We start from the raw sequence: 21,841 nt of genomic DNA on the forward strand, positions 1-21,841 counted from the left end.
TTTCTGTGTCCTCAGTGGGTTGTGTGCCAACCTTATTATTAAGGACTTGGCCAATTCCTGCTCCTGCTTTTACTCCAACCTATGCCTCTGTACAAATAGAAAAGGCATTCTAGTCATAGGTCAGCATAGTTCTAGGTGCCTGAACTAGCCAAAAAATGCCAATTCTGCTTGATATGGGCATGCAAGATGCTGGCCTGTGCCCACAGGGACAGCTGAAAGAGCAGAAGATCTTCTGCTTTATTTATCCCCTTTATTTATCTCCTTATTTACTTGGGGACATAGCAGGGCTCTGTGTTTATTCTAGGCTTAGGGAAGTGAGAGTTATATCTTCACTCTCCTTTATGAACCTCTGGATCAGCAGGGGATATCAAGGAACAATGAGATGTTTATTGCAAAGTAAACAGCTATTTCTATCTGTGCCTAAAACCATAACCAATATTTTGAGATCTTCATCCCCTGATGCTCTACATGAGCAAGGGGATTATAGCATAGAGTCAAACTGTGTGTTACTGATCCAGGAGGCACAGTCAGGAGTCCTTCATCCAACTGAAGACCTAATTTGAAATCCATAAACAAGAAAGAGAACCAACAGGACATCTATACCACATGGAAGCTCGGGGACCATCGCCGAAGAGGGAGCTGAAGAACTTGTGTCAGCCAATGACTGAAAACAAGAGTGGTGGAAGGGAAAGAGAAAGAAAAAGGGAAAGAGGGAGAGAGAGAAAGAGCAAAAGATGGGAGGTGGGCAGGGTCCTTTTAAAAAGGAACATAGTGAATATGCACAGGTGGTGCTTTTAGTAGCTGCAGCTGAGGGCGTATCCTGTCAAAACCCGAAGGGCAGCCAGTACAGATGCCTGAATACTAACATTTGGGACCAGTCTCTGCCCATTTCTCTGCACCTTTTTCTGCCCCTTCTCTCTCCTCTTCCAATAAACCTCCTATGTGAGTCCTGCTGTATGGTGTGATTTCTCTTCGCAGCATTTTAAAAATTACAACACAAGCTATGCCCAATGTGGAACATAGTCTTCTGCTGCTGCCTGTGGACCAAGAATGTAGAACTCTCAGCTCATTCTCAGCACCATGTCTGCCTGTACGCAACCATGTTCCATAATGATGATAATGGATTAAACTTCTGAAATTGTAAGTCAGCCCCACTTAAATGTTTTCCTTTATAAGAGTTGCCATGGTTATGGTGTCTCTTCACAGCAATAAAAACCCTCACTAAGTCAGAGTGTGGACATCAATTTCCTAGATCTAATACTAACTTTTTATTATTTGAAACCCTCTCATATCTAACCTCTATCATTACTCCTCTTTCCTCTAACTACAAGCTGTCCTCCATGGGTAATGACCAGCCCATTCTTGGTTTTGAAAATTCTCAGCATGTACTTTATGTGAACACATAGTTGCCTTAAATGTGTATGCTGTTCAGATGTAGGCATATGACATATACCAGAAGCAAAGTGCATGTATAAATGGATAATAAAATGTTACCAGTATGTAATTGGTATATTTTTAAATTCTTATCTAAATTAATCATAAAATTCAGATGCTTCTGTAGTTTACTATTCCTGTTCTAATACAATTTTGCAGGATGGGTCTTTATTAGTAAATGAAGCTCCATCTCATTTGTTTTAGCTATCAAATCATGCTGTGTTATGTAACTGATTCCTTCATAAACAATGGCCAATAGACACTATGTGCCTGACACTGAGCATACATGTGCAAGGGAGTATCTGGGTTGCACACCAAGGAAGGAGGTGAGTCACTGAATCCTAGGATACAGACATCAATTTTGACAGCTATTGCCTGGGCAGAGTAATCTGCCAAGCCACACATCCACCAACAGTATATGGGATGTTTTTCTCCTTTCTCCTTTCCAAATCTTGGTTTTATCAGATCTATCATTTATCCAGCCCACAGAGTAGAAAATCTCATCATGTTATGATTTGAATTTGAATTTCTCTTGATACTGATAGCAATTTGTGCTCCCTTTCCTGTGACTCCATCATCTGATTGGCTTGTGTTGCTTGGATTTTAACAGGCATTATAAATATCTTTCTTTAGCCTGAAGCTTATGCTTTAACTTTGTTTGTGGAGTCTTCACTAGTAATAAACTCACTATTTCAGTTTACGGGGATCTAAACTTAGAGTCGAGCTCCTTGTATTTATCAGTGTTCTACATGAACTTTGCAAGACTTTAAACCACCACTTTCAGTTTAGGCCCCGGTGCCATCCAGAGTTTGGAACACTTCTTTTCTTCCATAGCTTATGACCACATTTGTTTAAACAGGCCTTCCTTTCTCCAAAGATCTGCCAAGGACCAAGTTTCCACACAGTCTCGGGTCTATTGCTGTAGCTTTTCCATCTCCGTGTGTCTCTCTCAACACCAATGACCAACTCTTCAATAACTCTCAGGAGAGTTCCCACTGATGCCTGGAATGGCATCATCATTTGGGGAAAGGTGAAGCCCTCCAAGGAAGACCCCACTCTGAACCCCATGACTGTATGGTCTACCTGTATCACTTGGACTCTGGTCTGTCAATCAGAAGATCTAAAACACAGGGGCTTCTAGAACAGTGAGAGGGAAATAGACATGGACAGAAAGACTGTCAATCAGGAAGCAAAAATGTCATTTTTTTTCTAGTCTTGGCTCTACAAGTATGTACATTAGTTCAAGACCCAACTATTTCAATATAAAGTATGTCCTCATAGCAGTTCTCTACTAACTCTTATCTTAAATCATAACCAGAAACAGAACTAACCTTTATTGGCATATGTGGTAAGTATTTGCTAACAAATTGTGCCTCATTGGACTGGATAACCTATGTTATTTCCTTAAAATATAGGTAGGAAAAAAAAAAACGAAGCTAGGGAAGTGAAGTGATTTGCCCAAGGTCACGGCTAAATAACTGGCAAAAGCCAATTTCTTGTAACTTGTACTCACTACCTTCCATGTTATAGAATACACCACTCCGGAGTGGGACTGTCCACATTTGATCAGAGAGAGTGAATCTTGCTCTAACCACTACATTTTCAACCCTAGCCAGCAGTGTCAGTCACACAATAATAGGCTCTCTATCAATATCTGTAGACAAGGATGAAGAGGTGCATGCCGGCTGTGGGGTCTGTGGTTTATGAGTCATGAAAAGTCTGAGTGGTTTATTTAGCTGCTTAGTGGGGGAGAATTCTCACCTCACTTCCTCTGCAAGCCAAGTCAAGCCTGTTTTCTTCTTAGCCTCGAGTGACTGATTGGGTTATGCACACACAGTCATGGACTTCTTGCTGTACAGGTCCAGGGAGTGTGCCTAGAGAGTTGAGATTGGCGAGGCTGGGCACACAGAGCTTGGTATCTGCAGCATTTCCAGCCTGGCCTTTGCCTCCAGTCTGTAGAACTGACATCCCATATCCCAGATAATCTCAGTATCCGGGCTTTGCTTTTTTGAAGAGTCAACAGCAGCCTGCCTGCCCTCCTCGTGAGGCTGTGGTGCTAAATCTGAAAATCGTTTTGTTGTTCAGCTCCACAGAGATTGCTACTGCCATGGGGATTCCCAGACAGCCCAGAGCCCCTTGCTGCTGAGCGGAGTTCCCCAACATGAGAAGTGAGTGGGCCATGGAACTCATTGGTCTCTGGGGGGCTGTCTTCATTGTGACATCTTGTCCAAAGAATCATTGAGCTATTTGGGGGAGTAGGTGTGGTGATATTCAAGGGGGAGGTTATAGTGTGTTGGGAACGGGTTGGGGAAAACATGTGTCTCTCTGATTCCACAGTTTTAAATGGACTGAACGACAATGGCCTCATCGCAGACTGACCTGAATATACAGCCTCCTGGGATTAAGGGGTTTACCAAGGTCAGCTTCAGAGCTACCCAGGCCCCACAGTGGCTCTATTCTATCAATAAGACAGTTTCCATCTAAGAAATGACCTCAAGGTGTCTTACATTCTTCCTGTTGGAAACTCACATTGGCTGTCATGGTCTTCACCTTGGCTTTGGCATTGGTCATTGCTCTGGTCACTGATCTGAATTCTGACATGGCTACAACTTCTTAGAAGCTCTGTAGTGTCCCATGTCTGTGGCTGTGGCTTCCAGAACAACTCTTGCCACCAGCCCTCACCCCACTCCTTATTATGCCTTTCTCATTGTCTCCACAAGCATTACCTCACCTGACTTGACCTATCACCACCCTAAGGCCTCTTTCCAAAACCCATTCATGAACTCAACAATCAATTCCTAACAATGATTATATTCCAGACACTCATTTAGACAACAGGCTAAAATGACCAATAAGTGAAGTCCCTGCTGTTAAAGACTAGCATTCCGGAGGTGAGAATGAGAGATCCATACATAGATAAGGTGCTATTAGAATAAAACCTGGAAATGGTGAACTGCCATATGAAGATAAGACAAGGTAAAGAAAGTGCTGGGAGTAACATGGAGAAGAAAGGGCATCACTTCCAACAGAGGAATGGAAGGAGGAGGCAGAATTTGAAGGAGAACTAATGAGCGAGGGAGGAATTTGTGTGAAGATCGAAGAAGAAAACATCCTGGAAAATGGAGGTGGTGAAATGTGTGAGTGAATGTGAGGAAATGTAGGCTGGGGCACCTGAAAGAGAGATAAAGGGAAGTGTAGCTGGCGATGAGTGAGGGTCAGATCATGTGAACATCTGAGGCCACACTGAGACCTTCTGACTTCACCCCAAATGTGTTGGAAGGCTGACGGAGGGCTTCAGGTAGAGGGATGGTATGACCTACCTTGTGTTTTTGACTTGTGTTGAAGATTGCAGGGATCTGGAGTGAAAACAGGGCCCACGACAGAAGTCTATGAAAATGGGATGAGAGATGGTGCCTGGTTGGACCATGGTGGAGAGCAGTGGCAGGGGTGGTCCTGTTCAGAGCACATTATTCCAGGAATTTACTACTAAATTAGAAAGAGATGTGGTAGAAAGAGGGGAATCAAGGATGATTCTTCAGGTTTTTTTTTTTCAGATAAGATAGGAATGAGAAATCTAGTTTCTGAAGACATGTGTCTATAGAGAATAAGCCTCCACCGTGCCCAAGATAGAGACATGAGCATAGGAAGGAATACAGGCCCATGAATTCACTCCTTGGGAACTGACTCACAGCAGTAAACTTGAAGGAGGGTAGAGCTAACCTCCTGGAGTCTACCTGGGACCACTGAATACCCATTACATTTAATAATGGACTGAAGCCAGAAAGCCAGGAAGACCTGGTAGACATGGGCCATGTGCATCCCTTTCCCCTCCTTCCAAACCCAAGTCGCAAGCTCATTGCGGGTCAGCAATGCCATTGAGTCAGCAATCCTGAGAGGTGCTTGGCATTCTGGCTTCTGATTTATCCTACTAGTTTAGTTCTTCCAGATCAAGTGGACCCTTAGACAACCTTTGTCAGTGTCTTGTGGTAGACATCCTCCATCTTCCTTATGGATGATTCAGGAACGGAAATATATCTATGCTATTAAACATTTACATAGATATTTTACAAAAGCTGCAGGAGCACAGTTCAATGATGTTTGTGTTTGGTGATTGTATTATCCACACAGCAATACAAGAGAGGATCCAGTGTCTTCTATGGACACCAGTCCACTCCTCTGTGCTGTCTCCAACAGGTCTGCCATTCCTGAATGAGTCTCTGGGTCACACTTGCACCTGCAACCTTCCCAATCAGGAAACCAACTTCCCCATCCTGCAATAACTACTAGGAGACAGCAGCTTCAGCCATAAACATTTCATCCTGCCAACAATGTCCACGACACCAAGAGGGTCCCAAGCAAAGCAAGGGACTTTCAGGAATTGTGACAGAGACTCTGAAAAGAAGGGAATTTCACAGGCCGAGGAGGAGGGGCTTTTAGCACTCTTGCAAACATTCCACCAGATAGTCAACCACCCAGGAAGGCTGTCATCTGTCCCTGGCAAGCCATAGAAAGCCAAGCCTCTTCTGTTTGTGCCCCAGAATAAAGGAAGTGGGCCCCAAGAGCCATTTTTCACCTTTTTTTTTTTTTGAAGCAGAAGATTGCTGTGTTGTCTCAATTCTTCTCAAACCTTTCTACTGTTTCTATGTGCACGGTATCTCAACTTTGAGAGCCAATGGGAATAGACTTTGGGCCAGGTGGTGGTGGAGCATGCCTTTGATCCCAGCACTCTGGAGGCAGAGGCAGGCAGATCTCTGTGAGTTTGAGGCCAACCTGGCCTACAGAGTAAGTTCCAGGACAGCCAAGGCTATACAGAGAAATCCTGTCTTGGAAAAAATTTTTAAAAAAATCGTTGCTGGAATAGACTTTTATCCACACTAAGCTGCAGGATGAATATGTTCAGAAGGGAATTTTCTTAACCACATGTGTGGCACTTTGACCACATCCTGCCCAGTAAAGTATGGGCTGAGCCATGGGTCACTGTCGAAGGCTTCCAAATGCATAGAATTTTTTTTTTTGGTTTATTTTATTTGGGGCTATACAGTTGGACTTTTGAGAAAATTCTCTGTCACCACTATCAAGACAATCTTTCTTACACTTCAGGGAGTTTACTAACCCCACCCACACAAATAGAATGAGTCACGCTGGAGGGGTCTGAGCTGGTGTCTGGTGAGGCAGTTAGATTAAACAACAACTGCTTTAAAACGTCCTGTCCTAAATTATCTCTGTAGCAACTGTCTCAAGGAAGAAACAGCTTGGTGAGAAGCATCCAGATACTATTTCATAGATAGAGCAGAGAGAGTCCCAGCAGGAACCAATGGCAAACTCCAGTTGTGAAATTCAAGGGGAGTTTATAATAAAGGGCTCTTTTCAGAGAAGTGGTCAGGGTGGGGAAAAACCACAAGAGAATCATGCAGCCTTCGGAGCAAGCAGCAGCCACATGCTTCTCAGCCTTTGTAGGACAAAGATTCAAGGGGAGGGGTCAACATCCAAGGAGAGAGAGACAGCTGGGAAAAGACAGGCACTGACTCAGCACTGATACCTGAGCAGTCCAAATTGCCCCATGAGAAGGGACTTAGGGGGACAAAGGCCCCAATTTCACTCTAATATGCTTTCCAGATCTGTTATAGATGCTTCCAACTGGGCTATTTCCAGGAGAAATGAAGAGCCGAAGAAGCCCAATAATGTAGTCAACAGCCTCGCAGGGTAGAGAGCAGGGTGAAGAAGGTGGCTGTGACATCTGGAGAGGGAACTCTGAGGGGTCACAGCAGAAAATTGTGAATATTTTAATTTAATTACATTCAAGAAAAACAGGATCTCTCTCTAAACCTTCTCTCCCTAGAAAGTCTCCTCTAAATGTATCTGCCATTTTATATGCTGTTTTTATTTCCCTAGACTACCCAAGTGCTCTGTTAAGAGCCTGTGTCGAAATCTAGCATGGTAACTCCACTTCATCTCACTTGTTTGTTCTCATCCCTGGTTATACCTGAGTCCAGTGTGGTACCTGGGGGTGCGGTAAGCCCAGGGCTCAGCAGGAACAAGTGCTATGTGGAAAAATGTCTGGCAGGGACTCCAGACTGGAGCATCAAAGGGTCTTCCCATTAACATCTGATTCACAAGGGAATGAATGGAAGGTGACCAATATAGCTTCCTGCTAAAAACAATTTTTTTCTAAGACATTTCCATTAGGTATGAATATGTATATCCATTGATATAAAACCTCGCTCTCTCTCAAATTTCTCAGGGACAACACCCATTGTTTCAGTGATTATTGCAAACACTCTAGCATCATGTCAACCTCTGACTGATTGACAGATTGCTCTGACTTTATCCCAGTGATCACTTTTCCAGTGCCTAAGCCCAAATGGTGCTGGCGATCTTGCAAAATGCCTTGGTTCTTATGGCTACTCTTGAAATCTGCACTGTCAAATATGACAGCCATGAGCAATGTGTAACTATTTAAAGTCCATTAGAATTACATAAAATGGGATGGGAGATGGTTTAGTGGATAAAGCGCTTGAGGCAGAAGCAGAAAGACTTGTGTTCGGATCCCCAGGACCGCATGAAAGCTGGGCCCATGGTACACATCTGTAATCCCACCCGCAGACACAGGCGGGTGGATCTCTGGAGGGTTGCCTACCAGCCAGATGAGCTGAATCAGCAAGCATTTTGTTCTGTGAGAGACCTTGTCTCAAAAAAAGCCATTGGAGAATGATAGGGGAAGGCACCTGAAGTCAATCTCTGGCCTCCATGTGTGAGTTCAACCACACATACATGTGAACCTCCATAGGGACACAAAGGATTATGTAAAATAAGAATTCAGCTATTCAGTCACAAGTATCAATGGCCACGTAGAGGACAGCACAGACACAGACAGAGACTGGAGCCAGTTTTGATGGAAGGTGCCGCTGTAGCCTCCACAGCTGGCTCCTAAGACACCCAGCCTGCAAAGCATCACTTAGGCAATAATCCTGTTTGTTATATATGAGGCAGCAATTAAGTTTTAATAATCTCTCATTTAATCTGTGAGAAAACAATTATCATCTCCATATTAGAGATACGGCCTATCGAGGTAACATTTTTATCATTATTCCATAACCACAAAGTAATAGTTAAGAGAGCTCAGGCTCCAAACTAGATCTCTCTGACATCAAGGTGGTTTTTTTAAATAATTTATCTATTTGTACTTTATGTGCAGTGGTGTTTTGCCCGAATGTCTGTCTGTGTGAGGGTGTCAGATCTCCTGGAACAAGAGTCATGGACAGTTGTGAGCTGCCACATGGGTGCTGGGAATTGAACCCGGGTCCTCTGGAAGAGTGATCTTAACCACTGAGCCATCTCTCTAGCCCCTATCAGAGTGTTCTTGACCATAATTTTGAGCCAGCAAAAGAAACAACAATTCTGATAAGTTGAACACATGATACTCTGTAAAGATATTAGCTGAATTGAAATTACAAATTATTACCAAATGCAGTATGTTCCCTTGCATAGTAGAAAGTCATCTAATGGATACACAACTCAGCAACACATGAACTATTCTTTCCTTAACCTTTTCTGTGGTATGCATTAATAAGCAAATGAATGATTAGTGTAACACGTGCTCTCCATGTAATAGTCAGAATCCTGCAAAGAAACAAGGATGCACTCAAATTAGGGGAGTTGAAAAGAGTTTAAAGAAATAACTGTTTATGAAGGTGTGGATAATGGTTATCAAAGACTACATGCTCTATGAAAGACTCAGGGTCCATTAGTCTAAAGTCTGGGTAGCAGAGATTTCCTGGATCTAGAGAACACATCTGATGCTGGAGAAAGGGTTCCATAGAAGCCAATTTTTTGCAGAATAAAGCAGCCTAGCCAACTTGTGACGACTACAGGGACACAGGGACTACAACAGGGACACAGAAGCTCTACCCCTCAAGGTGAAGGCAAGGTTGTCATTGGAATTATCCATAGACTGATGCCTTCTCAAGGTTATCCTCATTTTCCCCCGTTGCTGTGATAAAAACACTCTGACCAAAAGTGAACTAGGGGAGAAAGGGATTTATTTTGTTTATAGGTTAGAGTTCATCTTTGAAGGAATTCAGGGCAGTAACTTGAAGCAGAAACCAAGGAATGCTGCTTGATGACTCACTCAAAGTTTCATGCTTCAATATCTTTCTTATATAATCCAGGACCACTGTACATAGGGAATGATGCTTCCCACAGTGGGCTGGGCCTCCTTCCATCAATTAAATAGTGATCAGGGTAATCCTCACAGACATGTCCACAGGCCAACCAGATTCCTTTCTCAAGTGACTGTAGGCTGTGTCAGGGTGACAGCCATAGTTAAAGCTAACGAAGAAAGGAACCTAGAAGTATGGCAAGTGTGGAGAAGGGATCTGAGGGGACAAATAAAAGATGCTATGCCTATTATCTGTTGCTGTTGCTTATGACAGGTGTCATGTATAAATACTGTTGAAGTGAATAGGATCAGCTTGACTAGCATCAGACTTCTCTCCACCAGAAAGTCTCCTAAAGCTAGTTAAAGCCTCAAGTCTGAAGAAGTTTCCAGTACCAGGTCTATGCTGTGAGTCTCCTGCCCTCACCAGGTTAAATAAAATAATTGGATACTGAATATCAATCACTATAAGACTTTTTTCACACCATGGCCAAGGGCATAGCATGAGGTCAACCTGAAATAAAGAGACACAAAACAAGAATGTGTGCTTTAGCTTTCAAGCAAAGGCTGCCAGGTTGGTGGCCCTAGAGTTGTCCACCAATGTCTCTGCCTTAGGAATGGAAGTTATGGCATCCTTATCTCTAAGGCCACATCTACATAAACTTAATTTCTAAGTCTAACTTTAGACTCTGTCTTCCTCAACTGTCTATCATCCCCCCAGACACCTGTGTGCCAGTGACCTGGCCATCTCATCATTACAAAATGTAGTGTTCCCATTTCTGCAGTAACAACTTCACACATACTGCTCCCTCTTTCTGACTTGCCCTTGCTTGCATGGTCTGAGAAATGCTTACTCTCACTGTCAAACCCAGCTTGAGTACCACATATTCTCAGAAGCCTTGATAATCTCTTCCCCAGAGTAAAGAGCCCTCTGCCTTCTTGGTACTCCTTAATCATTGGGCTCAATGCTGCTGTAGCAATGAATATCAGAATATAATAAAATAACTGAATTCAGAAGGCCCCAGTGGATAGTCCCAATCCAACAGTCACACACATGGCCCTGGTTAAACTATGGGAGTCATAAAACCAACCCAGAAGTCATGAATGTTGGGAAGGTACTGGATGCAAAGAGGGTGGATGATAGGGATAGAGGGAGAAAAGAGAGGGGTGGGGAGGGAGTAATCAGAATGCATCATTTACACATATGAAATTATCAGAGCACTAAATTATTATCAAAATGTGCACAAAAAGCAACAGGTGGCCTATTAGCATTATGGGTTGATTCTCTTCTATTTTATTACTGCAGGGTGCCATATATACACAGAGACTTATAGCTGTTGCACATCTTAAGACCCACCATTTGTGTCCTAAGTATTTCTCCCCAGCATCATATTTTAGATACAAGTTGGCACTGTAATCCTGAGATCTGTAGAAATGAGGTGATATTTTATTTGCTTTGGAGGACAATTCCCTTTGCAGCATCCTGAATTGCTTCTCTGTTCAAAGAATCTTAACCATTGGGGGGCCCCCTATGGCTGGGTGGTGAACCCGAGGGCCTCTTCTCAGAACAGTGTTTTCAAACATACATAGTCAAATATCATCAAAAATACTAATCAGACAAAGTTTGGGAAAATTTTAACTGAAAAACTAAGGAAGGAGGTTTTTAAAAGAAAGAAAAATGTAGAAAGGGGGATTCTTTCGTGTAATTAAAGATCCTTCATGTCCCACTTTGTAGTGATGGGGAAATTGGAACAGACAAACTGTGGTATATCCAGACAATGAGGCTATTATTCAGCACCGAAAAGGAGGAGGGCCATAGGGACAAGAAAGAAATTGAAATGCATGTCACCAAGAGAAAGCCATGTGCTATGTGATTTGCACCAAATAATATTTGGGAAAAGGTAAAACTGTAAGGTGAATAAAGAACAGTTGGTTCCATGGATTTGGAGCAGAAGGTGAATTAGGTAGAATTCAGAGGAGTTTTAGGATGGTGAATATACTGTTTGCCACCAAACGGGCAGATATCTGTTGTCATATATTTTCCCTAACCCATGGAATGTATATAACCAATGGTGGGCCCTACAGTAAACTGTGATCTTTGGGTGGCTGTGTTGTATCAATGTAGACTTAGAATACAGCAATATATATATATATATATATATATATATATATATATATATATATATATGAAGAAGGGCCCTATCTGTGCTTTCCTCTCGTTTGCTATAAACATTAAGACTGTTCTGACTATAATTTTTTTAATTTCCACATTTTTATTTTTTTAAGATTTCTCTTTTATAGTGTGTGTGTGTGTGTGTGTGTGTGTAATTAAGTGCAGAGGCCTGAAGAGAGAGTCAGCTCCCTTGGAGCAGGAATTTTTGAGTCTCCTCTGTAACAGTACTCACCAATTGCTCCCAAAGCCATCTCTCTGGCTCCAATAAGAAATAATTACAATGTAACTTTTCCAGGTGTACTTTATGAAGATAAGTTGAAATCTTCTGTGGGACATACAGATAGTAAGAATTGTCTGAGTTTCTGAGATACAAATTTAACTGGTATCCTGTAGTTTTAATTTGTCTTATCTGGCAGATGCAGTAATTCCCTAGTTGTTGGAATCAGTCATGACTTCATGGGCCTCTGACATTAGAGGACAAGTGTGCTGTGACGACCAGAGTGACAGACAGGAAGTGTTAAGGGGAACTGTGCACAGCGCTGGGCGTCTTCCTATTCTCTCGCAGTCTCTCCCCAACCAGGGCTCTAACCAGGAAACATGGGTTTCTCTTCATAGATAAGCACTTATTAGAAAAGTCCATGGATTGGAGGAGAGCTAGGTGTCAGTCCTATGCCAACCACTTCTCAGACTGTGGCTTTCCAGAAAATCAGGACTCTCTCTAGGTCTCACTGACCTTTCTTATGACAAAAGTGAAGATATATTTCTTTATTTGTATGCATACTATATATGAACATAATTTGTATTGATTCTTTGGGAATTTCACATCCAATCCCACTCATCCTTCCACATCTGCCTTCCACCCTTTAGCCTCCCCCACTAAAAGAAAACTTAAAAAATTTAAAAAAGGAAAAGCATGTCTTTGCCACCTCTCCATCAAAAATTATTTTGTCATAGTGGCCTTGGGAGCTATGGTGTCTCATGCAGTGTACACTTTTTCCCAAATAGCTTTACTGACAAACGTCCAGAGGTTCAAGGCCTCTGACTTCTGGTGCGCCATTAATACTGGACCCTCACTCAAACTCCTCTTGGGTATCCTGCTGTTTCCCTGAGTAATGGAAATGCTATGGCCATGTTTCCACAGGACAAGTCCTTTCATGATCTCCCGCAGGTCTTAAATGGGGTGGCAGCGTGGCCCCCAGACACTGACCCTGGGGATCCACATGGCCTTCAGTAGTAACAAGAACCATGGACATAACACAGATTCCCAGCTGCAGCAGGGCTGTGGATCTAGACATGACCCTCGGTGGCAGTGCAAGCCCCAGGTGGCAGCATAGGCCACCCGTATCAGCCTGTTCCTGGCCACTATCCTGTCTTCAGTTCCTTTTCACTCCACAGTGCACAAACCGCTCTGCTTCTCTTTCTCTCCCATTTTCCCACCACACACCTGTTCATCTTAGTGGGACCCGCTCATCCAGCCAGACCACAGGGTGCCGGTTGGCCCTCTATACCTTCTCTTCTCCCCTTGCATCCCCACTAATCCCTTTCCTCTTTCCTACTGCTCAAATAGTTTCCCTGCTATTTTCACATCTATATGTTAGTTTGTTTGGTGCCCCAGTGAGTTTAAATACAGTTGCTTACAGAAGCATATGTAATGGGTGAGCAGTTACACCACTGAGGAAGTGTCTCTGGAGGATCTTTTTGTATTGAAGGACTCAGTGAGAACTTGCAGTGGGACAAGAAGGAAGTTTTCTGTACCCTCGTTCCACACCTGGCCCTCTTTTTCCCTGTGTCACTCACTGGCTGGCCTCAAACCATCTGATGTTTATAGCTCACCCAACTGTCCCCACCACCACCACCACCACCACCCTGCCACCAAATCTGCTGCCTCAAAGGTCAGTAAACTCCGTTTATGCCACATTGCAAATATTCTAGGCTCCGTGAGTCATGTGGTTCATATATCATAAACTGTTTTAGACTTCGTGAGTTTCTGCTACGACCACCAGCCTCTTGCACTACAGTGTTGTGAGCACAGCCAAAAATGATAACACAGAAACAGATGGGAGTAGCTATGCTCCAGTGCAACTCATTGTATTCAGGAACCCTCAAATCAGACTTTTACAGAATTTGCTATCTGTTAAGAAATATTACATGTATTTTGACTTTTTTTTCTGATACATGCAAAAACCATTTTCAGTTCACAGGCCATTGAAAAACAATCACCTGGCTAGGTTAGGCTGCGGTCAGCTGACCACTGCTCTAAAGGCGAGGGTTGCCATGTTCTGAGGTGGGTAAGGTCTATTTTCTATGACAAAGGTTATGAAGGAGCTGCCTATTTCTGTCATATCCTGCCCCGTATCACTGCTGATAGCTTACTGTGTGAATTCAGGGATCTTGTCACTACTTCCGGTCTCTTCCTTAATCTGTTGTTTAAAAAAAAAAAAAAAAAACATGTTGAGAGGGGGCATTATATTTAGCAAGCTGCTAAATAAAGTGTCTGGAAAAACAAATGAGGAAAATAAGGACCTACTTAGCAGTGACAGTCTTAGAACTGAGTCATACTGAAAATCATACGGCAAGAGAAGTAGAGAAATCGAATGGATTTCTTTGTAAATTTTCCACCACGATCTTTTACTTCGTGGAAAGCAGAATAATGTGTGAGGTCATTTTTCCTTCACACAGTTCACTTACATGGAGGGGGAAAAAAGAGGAAGTTTCAACAGAGAAGTGTGGTGCCCTGCTAAGCCCCAAGAGAAACATTCCCTCCCTTGGGTCCACTCCTGTCCTTTGCTGTGTCTGTCCCTCTTCTCCCTATCCCATCTCTGGCTACTCAGTGTCCCAGGGACAGGGTAGTCCCCATCTTCATTATCCAGCAGGGTGGCCTAATGATGTATATCGCAAAATCAGGAACCAACCAAAATATCCCGTGCTTAGAAATTTGTTACTGTGTCAAATGACATCAGGAAGATGAGGAATACCAAGAAACACAGATAAGAGCTCCAAGATCCCAGGTACACAGATAGAGAAAACCCAAGCGCTGAAGGATGGCGCTCACTTTAGTCACCTGGGTTCCTTTGCTGATGGGACATGATAATCAGTTTTAAATGACAGTCCTAGGGAGCTTAGAGAAAGGACCCTCTGCATGACATGAGGGGAAAAGATCAAGCTTTGATACCAAGAGAAGCACATAGCAGAGCAGAATGATAATGAGAGATAATTATAGCCAGTTACACTCTGCCAAGTACTGATGTCTACCAAGCAAGTTACATAGGGTCGACCTTGGTTTTAATCACTCTCAATGTGCCATTTTTATTTCTCACCTGATGAATCTTTCAATCTGGGTATATTTCCAGAACCTTCCAGTTCACCCAAGGTCAAAGAAAGAGGGGGTGGGGCGATAACTCAGTTGGTACAGTGCTTGCTGAGCAAGGATGAGGACCTGAGTTTGATCCTCAGCATCCTAATGTAAAACCAGGTATATCTGTAATCCCAGAGCATGAGAAGGTGCAACGGGTGGATCCCTGGAGCTTGCTGGCCAGCCATCCAGTCTAATCTGTGAGCTTGGATCCATGTGGAAAGACTGTGTGTCAGGACAAGGTTTGACAACAGCCACGTCATATCTAGAAGACAGTGTCATAGCAACTCTTCTCCATCCTCAGGCTCTTGATCTCTCTGCTGCCTCTTCTGCAATGTTCTCTGGGCCCTGGAGAGGGTGATATAGGTGTTCTGTTGAGGGCTGAGCACTCAACAGTCACTTGTTTTTATAGCAGCGGGGCTGACCTCACAAAGCTTGCACACACAGAAAGATATGAAGGTAGGAAGAGGATTTGGGAAGAAAAAAGAAGGTCAGCCAGAATGGAAGGGGACGGGGCAGGAAAATGAAGATAAATATGGTAGCAGTACTTTACTGCATAGAAAACAAGGTGAATGCCTCCTGATGAATGAGAGCGAAGGATGATGCCTGGACTCTACACACATGCATGTGCTCACACATTCACACACCTTGCACATGTATGCACACACACACACACACACACACACACACACACACAGGTCTATATGCTCATACACCCACATGCCCATGTGTGAGCGTGTGTGCTCAGTCAAGCACATGCGAACACACACACACACACACACACACACACACACACACACACACACACACACACACACAGTGGAGGTATAGATCTCCACAGAAGCTCGTTCTCTCTCAGTTGCTTAAGCAAGTGACTTAAGAGAAACCAATTTCAACAGAAAGGGGAGTGTTATCACCCTGCTCCTTTTGAGGTGAATGGGCATGGACACAAGTGTCTCAGATTTTGCATCTCTAGAATGGGGACAGTGCTCCGTGCTGCTCACTGTGAGCCACACACATCACACATGAAAGGGCCCCACGGATTCTAAAAATAGAAGTGCCTTTGTGATTATCATTATTATTAAAGAGGAAATAGCCTGGGTCAACTGTTGAGCTGCTGAATGACTACTTCCGTCTGAACAGATGACTTAAGAGGGTTAATAAGCACATGTTTTGGTCACCACACTGGTGTGAGTCAGGGCCCCAGAGCACGAGGCCTAGATCATGGGCTCCATGGGACCAGTTCATCTGACCTGCATGGCTGGGGCTTCCAAGTTAGAGGAATGTGGGATTAAATAGCATCTCCACCCTACCTTTCCTCCCTAGGCAAGTCCCTTGTCCTGTCTGTCCTTGGTTTCTTGACCCCCATCTGGCTGAGTCATGAGGTTTGAGGTGACACACCCACTCTTAATGCACAGCAGATTCCCCACTAAGGAGAGCACATGCTGCCAAGGAAGAGCCAATAGCCCTAACCTTAGCAGCTCTTCTGAAAATGTATGTGAAGGTTGCTTAGGTGGACAATCTGTTCAACTTCCAGATTCTTGAGTAAAACAGTTCACGATGTGGTCCACTGTGGTGGCGTTTGTATCTGAAGATATGGTTCACAATAAACATGCTTCTTTCTGTTACTTGTAATGTTGTCTCCAAGAAACCAGGAGGGACATCATGATAAGTTTACATAAATGAGCCAGGTCTGCCCTTATGCTTATTAGTCCCCTCTTCAACCTGCCCACTTTGACCCTCCAGCTTTGCCCTTTCACCCAACACAGGGAGTCCTTTCTACACCTATTCCTCATTTTAACCTGCATTCAATCTACTATTCCAGTCTAACGAGGCAGCTGTGAAAATCGTTTCTCTGGCCATAGAGCTGGACAAGAACTTGTGTCAGGTAGGTGCCCTGAAAATGGAAGTGCTAAGATCTGTGTGCAGGAGGCTTATTGGATGTGGGCTCCCGAGTCCCCTATCAGGGAGAAAGGTAAGTATGACTCAGCAACAGGAGATGTTTTACCATGGTTCTGATGCAACATGTTCTGAAGGAGTCGTCCACATTCAGGGTGGTTGCAGACTCCACCAAGAGACTATACACAGTACCTAGAAAGTGTCTTGGCTGAGAGCCACCCACCCAACCCTCCTATGGCTAAGGACTGTTGTGTTTCCCACTGAGGTGTCAGCAGAGTGCGGGCATTCCACCAGATCTGCTACTCCATGGCTCAGCACTCAAGGTTTATCCTTGCCAGTGCCTTACCACAAGGTCTACCTTGTCCCTCATTCAACCCGTGATATGACTGTCACTCATACAAGATATTTCCAGATATCTCTTGCTGTTGACACTGAGTTTGGAAGCACAAAGCTCAAAGCCTACCCTTGTGTCACTTCTCAAAAGCCTAGTGAATGTGAAGAATGAGAAAGAGACACCTTCTAAACATAAGCAGCACTGGGTGTTGCTCTTACAGCTCAAGTTTCCAACACTTCAGCATATTTAAACATACCCAATGCTTCTTAGTCTGGTTCCTCATTTTGTTTATAGGAAAGAATATTTCATGAGTAATGATACAATTCTATTCTTACACAATGTCATTGGGGTTTTCATTTCCTTTATTTGCTCAAGTTTTCCCTTTATAAAGTTTTCTCTTGAAAATACGACAAGAAGCCCTGTAAACTGAAAGAAAAATTCAAGCTGGATGAACACGGCTGAAAGAAGAGCATTTGCAAATTACACCAAAGTATCCCCTGGAAAGAAGCTAGGACTAGAAAGAGAACAGAGTACTCAGCACAGCACCTGCCCCATTCACCTGTGAAGTGAAGAAATGAATATTTATGTTATCTGAGGGTCACGTCACAAAATAAAGTGTTCATTTAGATACGAAACATGAAACTGTGTTTGCTACATAATAGGTTTCACAAATGAAAAAGAATTAAGTGAAGAAATGAATAAGACCACATGCATCTACAAAATGGAAGAAACACATATGTGAAAGGTGTAAGTATCTATACTGATATGTACATTCATAAAGTATGAATTATATCTTATTTTACATGAACTATGTAATTATTTCTATATAAGTGTCTGTAAGTGCCTATATGTATGCACACAGATAAATGAAGGGAATGAAAACATGCATATACTTCCTAGTAGCTGGTGTTCATTTGAAAAAGTATGCCACTCGTACAGGCAGACTCGTTGCTGAATGAAGGACTGAAGTATCCCCAGCTCCGACTCAGGTTTGGTAATCCATACCTAGCACCTCTGATGCTTTGGAATCCACTTGTCACACCCTGATCGGCACCCCCCACAGACCTCTGTATTTTTCTCAGTTGCTTCAGATCTCTTAGTAACAATATGCCATTTGGATCTTAGGACCCCATACTGTGGATGGCTCTGTCCCTCCCCCTCCTTCACTGATTCTATTCAGAGCACTTTCCAACTGTCTGTCCCATTGTGAGGTTGACCAGATGCCTTAAAGAAGCTTGGCCTCCATACCTCTATGATTGCCAGGCTGGTAGCCAGGCCTTGCTGCAAGCAGGTGTCTGTGAACAGATCAGCCCACTGGACTCCAAGATTTGGCTTCCAGAGAGGTTGTGACACTCTGGTTTGTCAGTCACACTGGACAAAAAAAAATTCTTCAGGGCTCTGAGCATACTATCTACCTGAGCTTGGACCTGCCATTATATGTCTCTCAGTGTTCCCAGGACAGTGCTCTCTCCCATATAGACCCGTATAGGAGTTGAGTGTCATGAGTGCTCTCTCTCCCTCCCTCCCTTCCCCCTCTCTCTTTCTCTTTCTCTCTCTCTCTCTCTCTTTGCTGCTCTTAATCTGATCTACTCTTCCCCCATCACCACCTATGACAGGCTTCTTGTCACATTTGGTAATCAGGAATAGCCTCCAACTCTAAGGTGTTTGAAGACTTGCTACACAATGCACATGGTCATGGATCTTTACAATGGACGTCTCCTCTTCATTTTCCCAGGCTGGCCTTTTCACAATAATGGGTAAACTTTTTTTCATGTTCTCTGAGGATCCTCTCCTACCATCAACAATGAAAGAGATCACTGGAAATACAATGATATGCCAGGCTGATATGTCAGGCGGTGGTGGCTCACACCTTTAATCCCAGCACTGGGGAGGCAGAGGAAGACAAATCTCTGTGAGTTCAAGGCCAACCTGGTCTACAGAGCCAGTTCCAGGACAGCCAGTACTGTTTCACAGAAGAAACCCTATCTCCAAAAGCAAAACAAAACAAACAAAACAAAAAAGAAATAAATACAGTGATATAACCCAAAGCATCCCAGAGAAGACACGCTTGAAAACATATATTACCCTACATTTATAGTTCATAGTTCACAGTGTTGACAGTAAGCTTAACAAGAGCAGAAAATGAATTTTGCTTTGCACTTTTCTGCACAAGTGCTTTGGTGATCATCACCAGAGCAGCAAAGTGATAATCAGTAATAAAGTCCCTGGAAGCTACTGTTCCAGGGCAGCACAACAGAGGGTTATGTGATATGAGCAGACTAAACAGGGAGTTGTCAGGGATCTGAAGAGCAATCTGTCCACAGTGATTCAACACATACAGCACCAAGAGCTACAAAGTGAGTAATAACGTGCTTTCACCTCTTCTTTGTGGTAGACGTTACTCAGGAACGGCACATTTGACGAGGAACACAGAAGCCATTCTTCTTAAATGTTCTCCTTACATCTCCTTACATTAATGATGGGCTTCATCATAACATTTCATATGTGTGCATGTATTTTGACCATATTCACCCATTATCCTATCTTGTTTCCCTCTCACTTGAAGTAATGCCCTTTGACTTTCATTCATGTCTGTGTGTGTATATGCCTGTGTATGCATGTGTGTGTGTGTGTGTGTGTGTGTGTGTGTGTGTGTGTGTGTGTGTGTGTGTGTGTGTTCCATTAGGGTTGTTTAAAGGACCATGGGTGGGAGTTTGATCACAGGAGTATGGACACTTTACCACCACTGAAGAAAGTGTCCCTTCCCCCTGTATCAATCATTATCTGCACATACACCCTTATAGAGGATGGGAACTGATGGGTCCTGCCTCCTTCCATGAGGAACTGTAGACAGACCCAGTCTTCTGCAGGTAACCACAACTGCTTGGAGCCTGAGAAAGCAGCAGTCATGCCATGCCTGGAAGTCAACTTTCCACACCACTCTTCCCTCTGGCTCTCACATTGTTTCCACCCCTTCTTCTGCAATGTTCCCCGAGACCTTGGAGGAGGGATGTGTGATAGATACCCTATTGATGTCTAGGAAGAAAAGTAGCTCTTGAACCTGGATAGAAAGCTGTGGGGGCCTAGAGATGACAAAGAATTTTTCACAAGCAAGACTAAACAATAAGCAAATATGAAACTATCACTTCTCATCATCCTAGATCTTAATGACAAATGATTAGACTACACAAATCTATGATTTTTATGTTTTGAACAAAATTGTCTATATATGCAGGGTAGTAATTTACATTTTATATATAATAATATCTATTATTTTTCTGCTGGAGGGTCTTACCTCCTGAAGTTTCCACCACCTACCTCTCTATGTTGAGTGGTCTAGAGAAGAGGTCTATGAAACTTTCTGGTATCGAGCAATGGGTAGCAGATACCAGACCAAGATGGTCAGTTCAATGAGTAGGAGAACATTGACATCAACCAACAGGACAGATAGTGACTGACCATTTGTGGGCTTACTGATAAGTACTCACTGAGAGCAGCCCTGACCATTAGCTTCTTGCCATGCCAGCTTCAGTTATCTGTTGTCATGGTTTCATGATAGATGGTTTCAAGGCCACACAGATGAGTCCAGAATCTTTGGAACTGTTTCATTTCTACATATAAGAGAGGAAAGACAGAAGGCAAGGATTCAGATTTGCAGCCATTGTGAACTCCATGTGTTAGAAAGTGGAAACCCCAAAAGGCCACATTCCATTCATCCCAGGGAGATGTCTTTGGCCTCTAGAACATCTGAGGCTTCAGGCCTATGGGATACTGCTTCTGACTTTCTAAACCCAAACCTTTCTGCTGAGTGAGGCCTCGCCTTAACAGAAGACTTCTGTACAAGGACTGCTTGGACTGTATCAGCAAACAATATATAACCCTGTGCTTTGGTCCTCAGAAGCTACAAGGAAAAGGAATGGGGGGAGTGGACCAAGAACTTTCACCAGCCTCTAACCTCAATTTCTCCTTCCAGATGCCTCCTTCAAACCCACCTCTCTCAGCTACTCCCTCCCACTCCACAGCTTAGCATGAACTCTCTGACTGACAACCCCAGACTCTTACCTCTCAGCGTCCAAGCCCTTCCAGAAAGCCTTGGCTTTTGAGAGTGCTGTCACCCTTAAGGACTTTAAGAAATAAATTCAGAAACTGGTTTGGCTCTTCATCAGTGATGCTAGCTTTCCCACAAATCATGAATACTGAAATAAGTAAGGGCATTAAACTATCCACTGCATGCATCCTGGGAGAGGGTCTTCCAGAACCCAAGACAGAGCAGCATACCCCCAAAGTCACTTATTCAGGGTTGGTTTGGTAGACTAGTGTTAGGCAGGGGCACTGGAGGCCAAGCCTGACAGCCTGAGTTTTTAAACCCCACAACTTACACTGTAAAAGGAACCAACTCCTGCAAGTTGTCCTTTTACCTCCAAGCCTGTATCAGAGTATACCACTCCACCTCCATTCAATAGTATCTGGGAGAAGACTGACTGAAAAGGTCTT

The 21,841-nt window shown here is 43.5% G+C and overlaps 1 long non-coding RNA gene across 4 annotated transcripts in view; it reads right to left on the bottom strand.

The window, feature by feature from the left end:
- Positions 1 to 13,821: 13,821 nt before the first annotated feature.
- The window catches only part of LOC103160115, a 47,238-nt gene continuing 39,218 nt past the window's right edge, over positions 13,822 to 21,841 (bottom strand). For all 4 annotated transcript variants that reach the window (XR_004771530.1, XR_003481104.2, XR_003481103.2 and 1 more), the window contains exons 3-5: positions 20,836 to 20,958; positions 15,080 to 15,462; positions 13,822 to 14,182 (exon numbers count right to left, since the gene is read on the bottom strand). This is a non-coding gene — a long non-coding RNA (uncharacterized LOC103160115). The remainder of the gene's footprint in view (positions 14,183 to 15,079; positions 15,463 to 20,835; positions 20,959 to 21,841) is intronic.

The sequence above is a fragment of the Cricetulus griseus genome, assembly GCF_003668045.3.
Source record: "Cricetulus griseus strain 17A/GY chromosome 1 unlocalized genomic scaffold, alternate assembly CriGri-PICRH-1.0 chr1_0, whole genome shotgun sequence".
Lineage (NCBI taxonomy): Eukaryota > Metazoa > Chordata > Mammalia > Rodentia > Cricetidae > Cricetulus > Cricetulus griseus.